Here is an 8547-nt window from a genome sequence, read left to right as displayed (position 1 = left end):
TAATAAAATACCTGAAAAATGCCCTAATATTGACAAAATTACTTTAAAAAAATCGCACTTCCCAATATATTTTTTTAAAACATAACTACAAAAGGAAGCCAGGTTTTGTAAAACTTGTGTCACTGTGCCGCCCGCAGGTGTTTTACTTTACAATGTTTACAATGTGTAAAACTATAACACCTACACTAACGGCCTCAGGCACTGGGCCAAGGTGAACAGAACACAGAATGAATTATGTGTCATTATTTGCCTTGAATCTTGCAAAAAACCTAGTTTTTGGTGACTCAGCCCCGAGCTGAGGCTGTAATTAACAACGGAGGTTATTGTACAGCTGTGTATTTAGTATAATATTAAGTGTTTTATACTTTTTTTTGTCTAATAACAAGCAAACTAAGCGGTTATGAACATGCAGCCAAGTCCATCAGCATGTGGACTGACACAGTCTTTGTAGTTTTACCTCCATGTACCACAGCAGTGGATCTGAAGTGAAGCAACACAGATGTGACTGAAGCGCAGACTCTCAGCTTTAAATTAAGTGGTTTAATTAAGTTGTTGTATTAAATGTTTAGGAATTGCAGCTATTTTCTACATCCTCCCTCCATTTTTATAACCTCAGAAATAACCGGAGAGTTGACTGATGAGCCCTTTCTGGTCCAGATGTGGTCCGTTTCCTCCTTCTTTCAGACCAAAGTAAGGAGATTGATGTTCTACAGCTGATTCCAAGTGAAGTGCTAAATTCATATTTGGCAGCTGTTCTGGGAAAACAGATCTATCAGAGATACGCAAAAGCTTTAGGAGAGACCAAACCAACAACTTGTTGAAAAGAAGGAATGCACTGGTAAAGAAGTGGAAGACCACAGAAGACAACTTAAGTGGATGATGGCAGAGTTCTTTCCTTCACAACAACCGGTCAAAAACACCCTCAAAGATCCAGGCGTGTAATTCTCAAAGTGTACCGTGAAGAGACGCCTTCATAAATACAGAACTTATCTCGCGATGTAAACCAGAGTTAACACTCAGGTACAGAGAGGAGACATCAGACTTTTAAAATAGCCGGCAGAGTTCTGGATAAAGATTCTTTGGGCCGATGAAACCAGATGGACTCAGAACGACGGAAGGGAAGAGTCTATGATGGAGACAGTAGTATGGCAAAAACATTACACACATTAAAACAAAACGCAATAAACGCATGAGAAGTTAGAAGAATCGTTCCACTGTCTCTGCTGAATATCTCTGCAACGCATTAAAACAAACAAACAAACAAACAAACAAAAAACTGCATCTCTACATCCAAGCTGTTCCTTTATGTTTTGCAGGTGGTCAAGAACTTTGTAAATGTGTTAGTCTACCAATTACCAATAACTGGTATCGGTCGAAGCCCTTTTTGGTACTGAACAGAACATTCTGAGTGTCTGATAGAAGCTCATCTGTCAGACTTCCAAATAGTAAAAAAATACATTTTTATACTGACAACAAATCACACAGCCCAGATGTTTAATATCTGTGTATGTGTGTTGTTACTATCCATCAATAACTCAGCTCTGCAGGCTCTTGGTAAAGGTGCTTTGGAGGATGATTTATAGGATTTATACACCTCAGCAGGAGAATTATAAATATGAGACATGTAAGAATTAAAACTCCAGTTTACCCACAGTAAAGCTCTTCTTCTTGTCTCCGGGTTAGATTTAGTACAAAGAGGTTCCTCTTGTTGTTAAAATACAACCTGCAGCTACATTTTAATTTAACATGTAGCTCTCCTTGGTTATAGGATTTGTTGTGAGCGACGTACTCGAGCAGAGCTGCAACGTCCTGTGAGGCCCAAAGACAGAACTTCAGCCAAACAGCGCCGCAAACCACAATCATGTTTTTCTAATTCGCTACAGGTCATTTTTCAAAGTAATCTACGGACTGTGGTGGGAAACATGTCTGGCATCAGCCTGGAGTCCAAGGAGGCGTCTTCCCTCCCATTGTCCAACTAAACCCCAAATTATTACATTAACAGCCGTGAAAGTGGAAAGAAAGCAGCAAATATTGAGTATTTTACCTTAAAGAGTGACTATTTAAACACTGGAATAGTGAATCAAATCCCCTTTCTGTTGCCTGACTAATCATGGCAGCTTCAGTACATGTAAATATACATTAAAACAAAAAAAGGATTTTCCAGGAAAATAAATCACTTGCAAATGGATTATTATATGACATTGCCTCCTGTAATGTCTAATATTACTCTGAAATGAAAGTGAAAGTGAGCACAAAGGTGTGCCATGTTGAGTGGAGTAAAATGCTCTTCCCATTAAATCTTACTAGTAGCAGTTGGACCAACTTCCTTTTTGTCATTTTTAAGCAACATTGCAACACCTGACTTCATTCAAAAATCGGATTATTTAGTAATTCCCTGCTTGTAGACAGCTACAGACACAAATAAGAAGAGCGGTTAAGACTTGATCATACACAAAGGTTTATTGCAGTAAATTCGGCGTGTGTTTCACCAACCATCTGGCACTTTATGCCAGTCATATCTCACTTTTTATGGCCCCGCATCCCTTTCCGTTGAGTATTTAGGTGGCGAATTGGAGGGGAATACCGCGGAAATTACATGGACTGTATTCAAATGAACAATGGTTGAAGTTTCGGTTCCCTAAAGAAACGCCGTGAAGAAGTAAATAGAGAGAAATTCAAAGGGAGTCGATCCCCATCCAGTCCAGTCCAGGAGTGGCGGAGAAAGTTTGAACGGTGGCCGAAAATCTGCTCCAGTTAGCCGCTAAAGCACGAAGTCCGCTCAGAGATAAAGGTTTGTAAGAAAAAATAAAAAAAACAGAACACTGTTTGAGGAATAAACTCACCGTTTGGTTTTCTACCAGTTCGCAGAGGAATAAAGTTTCCTGCCGTGAAGTTCAGCCGCAGCTCGGCGCTTTGTTTCTGCGCTGTTTGAGGAAAACTTCCGCATTGAGCGACTTTTTCGTCTCCGCGTCAAGCGACAAACGAACACGACGAACTTCTGCTCACGACCTCCACATTAAAAGTGACGCACAGAAAGAGTTCCTCCACGTTCACTGGGCGGTTTTATTTATTTATGCATTTATTCTGGACCACCAAGAAGAAAAAGAAGTTTGACTATTTGTAAATTATTAAAGAAATATTAGGTGCTGGTTTAAATTACAGTCATACTGATGTAAACCAAATATGAAGTAACATCCGATTTAGATCTTTTTGAACTGTTTAAAAAGTTTCTCAGAATGACAGAACAAGTAACACAAAGGGTTATATTTTATTTATCTGCTTAATTTGTTCCACAAAAAACAGACAAACTGTTTTCTGTTGGATGTAAAAAGATTTTGGTAAACACAGACACACAAATGCTGAAAAAAACACTAACAAGTCACACAATATAACTAAAATAGACACAAAACTACCAGAATGCTGCACAAAATGATGACAAAAGACACAAAACAGCCACAAATAGACAAAATGAAAGGAATATGATGGAAAATGACCACAAAGAACACAAAATGATTAAAATGAGACACAAAATGATCACAAAGAGGCACAAAACAACCAAAAAGAGACACAACATAGCTCAAACAAGACACAAAACTACCACAACGAGGCATAAAATGACCACAAAAGACACAAAACAACCACAAATACACACAAAAGGAAAGAAAGAAGATGCAAATTGACCATGAAGAACACAAAATAACTAAAATGAGGCATAAAATGACCACAAAGAGACGCAAAACAACAAAAAAAGACTCAACATGAACAAAATAAGACACAAAACTACCTCAATGCCGCAAAAAATGAACACATAAGTGACAAAACAACCACAAATAGACACAAAATGAAAGAAATGAGACACAAAATGACCACAAAGAACAACAAAAAACTAAAATGAGACATAAAATGACCACAAAGAGACACAAAGTGATATTAAATTACTAAAATTAAAAAAATCACCACAAAAAGATACAAAAACATGCAAAATGACTACAAAAAAACACCAAATGACAAAAATGAGACACAGAAGTATTGCTAAATGACCAAACTGAGGCACAAATCGAGCACAAAAAAACAAAACAAAAACACAAACTGGCAAAAAAAGAGACAGAGAACAACAAAATGAGACACGACAAGACCACAGACTTAAAATACTCCTTCTGCACAACAAAAAGTGAAGAAAATCAAACAAAAAGCCTAAATAGGAGTTGTTAGAGATGCATGACTCCCGTTGGCCACCCGTCCACCTTTCCCTGAGTTGGTACAGTCCAGCAGGTGACTTAAGGGCATGCAAAGCAGCTGTGTGTTTGTTTGGCAGCTCAGGTGAGGTCGTGAGGCCTGCAGGCAGCGTAGAGGACAGGTGAGGAACAACAGGTCTGGATACAGGTGTTTCAGTTACCTGGAGACGCAGGACGAAGCTTCACGAAGCTTCACCTGTAACCTCAGCAACACTTGAGAGAAGCTCACAGGTTCATCTCATGAGTCCAATGAACGGTGTGTTGTTGTTGTTACACGTTTGTTCAGCAGAAGCCACAACACAAAACCAGAAAACCATGTGTCTCCGTGTGGTTGTTTTGTGTCTCTGTGAGATCAGATAAGATTATTCGTCACATACACAATTATACACAGTACAATGCGTAGTGAAATGGGTTTTGTACCTGTATCCAAAAGTAAAAATAAAATAAGATACCTAAAGTGTTCAAGAAATATATATACACAGATAAATAAAATAAAATAAAAGCTCCTCAAACAAGGCAAATGGAACATGTGACATGTTGTATGTTTAAAGGTGCCAGTGTCTGGTGCATTACATCCAGCTCAAGGCTCAGAGTTCAGCAAACGGACGGCCTGAGGGAAGAATCTCTTCCTCATTCTCTCAGTCTTCAGGCAGCGATAGTGTCGGCCTGACGGCAGCAGGGACGAGGATGGCTAGTCTGCTTCAGGACTGTCACAGTCCTTGACCTGTAAATGTCCTGCAGGTTGGAGTGTGTGGTCGTTTTGTGTCTCTTTGTGGTCGTATTGTGTCTCTTTGTGGTTGTTTTGTGTCTGTTTGTGGTCATTTTGTGTCTCTTTCTGCTTGGTTTGTGGTTCATTTTGAGAACGTTTGTATCAGTTCAGTGGTTGTTTTTTTTGTCTGTCTTCAGTGAGTTTTTTTTGGGTGATTTTTTTGTTTGTATCAGTTCAGTGGTTGTTTTATGTATCTGTGGACGTTTTGTGTCTCTTTGTGGTTGTTTCGATTTTTTAAAATTGATTTGTGTCACTTTGTGAACTATTTGTGATCAGTTTGATTCACACGCTTTGTGTTTGTTTGTCTTGTGTCTTTTGTGGTGCTTCTGTGGCTCTTTGTGGTCGCTTTGTGTCCCTTTGCTGTTGTTTTGTGTATCTTTGTGGTTGTTTGCATCTTTTTATTGCTTTTTGTGTCTTTGTGGTTATTTTGAGTTATTTGTGGTCGTTTTGTGTCTGTTTTGGGTCATATTGTGTCTTTGTGGTGCTTTTGCATCTCTCTGTGGTTAACTGAACTCTTTGGTGTCTCTTTGTGTCCTTCTGTGAATGTGAAGCTATTTTGTGTCAAATTGTTGTCATTGTATGTGTGTGTGTGTGTGTGTGTGTGTGTGAGATGATCCTCCTACAGTCTGTTAAACATTAGATTTGAGCTGATGGACAATTTCATCAATCATCAAACTGTTGGTTTTTTGTTTGTTTGTTTGTTTTGTTTTAATTTTTTGTTGTTGTTTTTGAATTGGTTGAAAACTGAATGGACTTTGGTTGGAGACCAGCCCTCCATTCCTCCACGTGTGTGTGTGTGTTTGCTCCGGCGGTCCAGCGCCTCTGCTGCCCGGCCTGTGATGCCTGTGCACGGCCGGCAGGAGTCGCTGCAGGCCGCTGTCCGCTCCGCTCCTCTCCGCGGTGCGTGTGGAGGCTTCCCCCGCTAAAAAGGCGTGTGAGGCGGCTGGAGGGTGTAAAGGCTCTCCGGCAGCCACAGCAGCAGGAGGAGGAGGAGGAGGAGGAGGATGAAGCTGTGGAGCTGATCTCAGTTCAGTCCGTCTGAGCTGCAAACTTTCGGATGCTTTTGTCGCTCTGGAGCTTTCACTTCTTCTTTTTCATGCACATCTGAGCAGGTAAGAACCTCAGAAACTCTTCAGTTCTCAGCGTTTACTCGCTTTAATCGTGTTTGCCTGCTGCCTGCTGCTCACCTCTTTATTTACATACATTATTTAAGGCGTCTGAGAGCTTCTCCACGCTGCTCTGCTCCAGTGGTCCACTTTAATTGTGTGTCACAGGGTGAAATGATGGAGCTGCTCCTGTGTTACATGGATGTTCTTGTATTTTTCTCATCAGACAGCAGCTTTTACTGGATGACAGGTTGTTTGCTGCAGCTTTTTTACAAACTGTGCATCAAGCAGCTGTTTCAAACGTGTCTTGAAAATGAATCAGAATCTGATGTATACTTTGATTTGTTTGAGGTTTGTGACTTGAGCAGTGGAATCAGATGTTTTCTGTCTGTTTGTCTTCAGTTTGAATCTTTTATTGTCACTTTCTGTCTTGGTCCACTCTTTCATGGCTATTTTCAATCTTCTCATGTTGCATCTTTTTTTTTAAAGTACAGTTTGCATCCTTTTGTTTCCATCTTTCGTAGGTTTGAGGTCATTTTACACATTTGAACTAATTGTCCATCCTTTTATGAACATTTTGCATTATTTGGTGGACGTGCTGCAACACCACGTCATTATTTTGCATCTTTCTGAAGTATTTTGCATCTTTATTTGGTGTTTTTTGTGTGTTCTTGTAGCTGTTTTCCTGTTTAATGGTAATTCTACATGTTTCTGTGATCATTTTAAGCCCTTNTTGTTGTTTTTGAATTGGTTGAAAACTGAATGGACTTTGGTTGGAGACCAGCCCTCCATTCCTCCACGTGTGTGTGTGTGTTTGCTCCGGCGGTCCAGCGCCTCTGCTGCCCGGCCTGTGATGCCTGTGCACGGCCGGCAGGAGTCGCTGCAGGCCGCTGTCCGCTCCGCTCCTCTCCGCGGTGCGTGTGGAGGCTTCCCCCGCTAAAAAGGCGTGTGAGGCGGCTGGAGGGTGTAAAGGCTCTCCGGCAGCCACAGCAGCAGGAGGAGGAGGAGGAGGAGGAGGATGAAGCTGTGGAGCTGATCTCAGTTCAGTCCGTCTGAGCTGCAAACTTTCGGATGCTTTTGTCGCTCTGGAGCTTTCACTTCTTCTTTTTCATGCACATCTGAGCAGGTAAGAACCTCAGAAACTCTTCAGTTCTCAGCGTTTACTCGCTTTAATCGTGTTTGCCTGCTGCCTGCTGCTCACCTCTTTATTTACATACATTATTTAAGGCGTCTGAGAGCTTCTCCACGCTGCTCTGCTCCAGTGGTCCACTTTAATTGTGTGTCACAGGGTGAAATGATGGAGCTGCTCCTGTGTTACATGGATGTTCTTGTATTTTTCTCATCAGACAGCAGCTTTTACTGGATGACAGATTGTTTGCTGCAGCTTTTTTACAAACTGTGCATCAAGCAGCTGTTTCAAACGTGTCCTGGAAATGAATCAGAATCTGACGTATACTTTGATTTGTTTGAGGTTTGTGACTTGAGCAGTGGAATCAGATGTTTTCTGTCTGTTTGTCTTCAGTTTGAATCTTTTATTGTCACTTTCTGTCTTGGTCCACTCTTTCATGGCTATTTTCAATCTTCTCATGTTGCATCTTTTTTTTTAAAGTACAGTTTGCATCCTTTTGTTTCCATCTTTCGTAGGTTTGAGGTCATTTTACACATTTGAACTAATTGTCCATCCTTTTATGAACATTTTGCATTATTTGGTGGACGTGCTGCAACACCACGTCATTATTTTGCATCTTTCTGAAGTATTTTGCATCTTTATTTGGTGTTTTTTGTGTGTTCTTGTAGCTGTTTTCCTGTTTAATGGTAATTCTACATGTTTCTGTGATCATTTTAAGCCCTTCTGTGGTCATTTTGCAGCGTTCATTCTGTTATTTTGTGGGCGTGTTACAACGTTTAGTTGTCAGTTTGCAGTTTTCTGGAGTTGTTTTATGTCTTATACTTTCATTTCGCATTTTTTCGGGTTACTTTGCATCTTTATGTAGTGATTTTGTGTATTTTAATGGTTTTTGTGGCCATTTTAAATCCTTCTGTGGTCCTTTTGTATCGTTATGTTTCCATTTTGCTTAATTTTGAGGTCATTTTCCACCTCTTAGGCCAGTTTGCATCCTTTTATGGTAATTTTGCATCATTTTGTGGTGGTTTTGTGGCCATTTTAAATCTTTCTGTGGTCATTTTGTGTCTTCTTTGTGGTCCTTTTACATTTTCGTGGGTCAGTTTGTGTCTTTATGTCGTGATTTTGTGGTCATTTTACATTTTTATGTTGTCATTTTGCACATTGTGGTCGTTGTTTCTGTCGCCATTTTCATCTTTTATATTGTTACATATTTTTGTGGAAATTTTAAATCTTTTTGTGGTCATTTTGCATGTTTTTTTAAAAAAACAATTTCCAGTCCTTCTGTGGGTATTTTGCATCATTTGTGGGGGT

At 40.1% G+C, this 8547-nt stretch overlaps 1 protein-coding gene across 1 annotated transcript in view; it reads right to left on the bottom strand.

Moving 5' to 3' along the window:
• cmtm6 (CKLF-like MARVEL transmembrane domain containing 6) overlaps positions 1–2940 on the bottom strand; it is a 20061-nt gene extending 17121 nt beyond the window's left edge. The window contains exon 1 of the mRNA XM_008301970.1: positions 2844–2940. The gene's annotated coding sequence lies outside the window, so the exon portion shown is untranslated. The remainder of the gene's footprint in view (positions 1–2843) is intronic.
• Between the last annotated feature and the right edge of the window lie 5607 nt (positions 2941–8547).

Source organism: Stegastes partitus, unplaced genomic scaffold (assembly GCF_000690725.1).
Source record: "Stegastes partitus isolate 25-593 unplaced genomic scaffold, Stegastes_partitus-1.0.2 Scaffold1740, whole genome shotgun sequence".
NCBI classification, from domain to species: Eukaryota; Metazoa; Chordata; class Actinopteri; family Pomacentridae; genus Stegastes; species Stegastes partitus.
The sequence above is the reverse complement of the archived record's forward strand: the minus strand, read 5'-3'. Positions and strand labels throughout refer to the sequence as shown.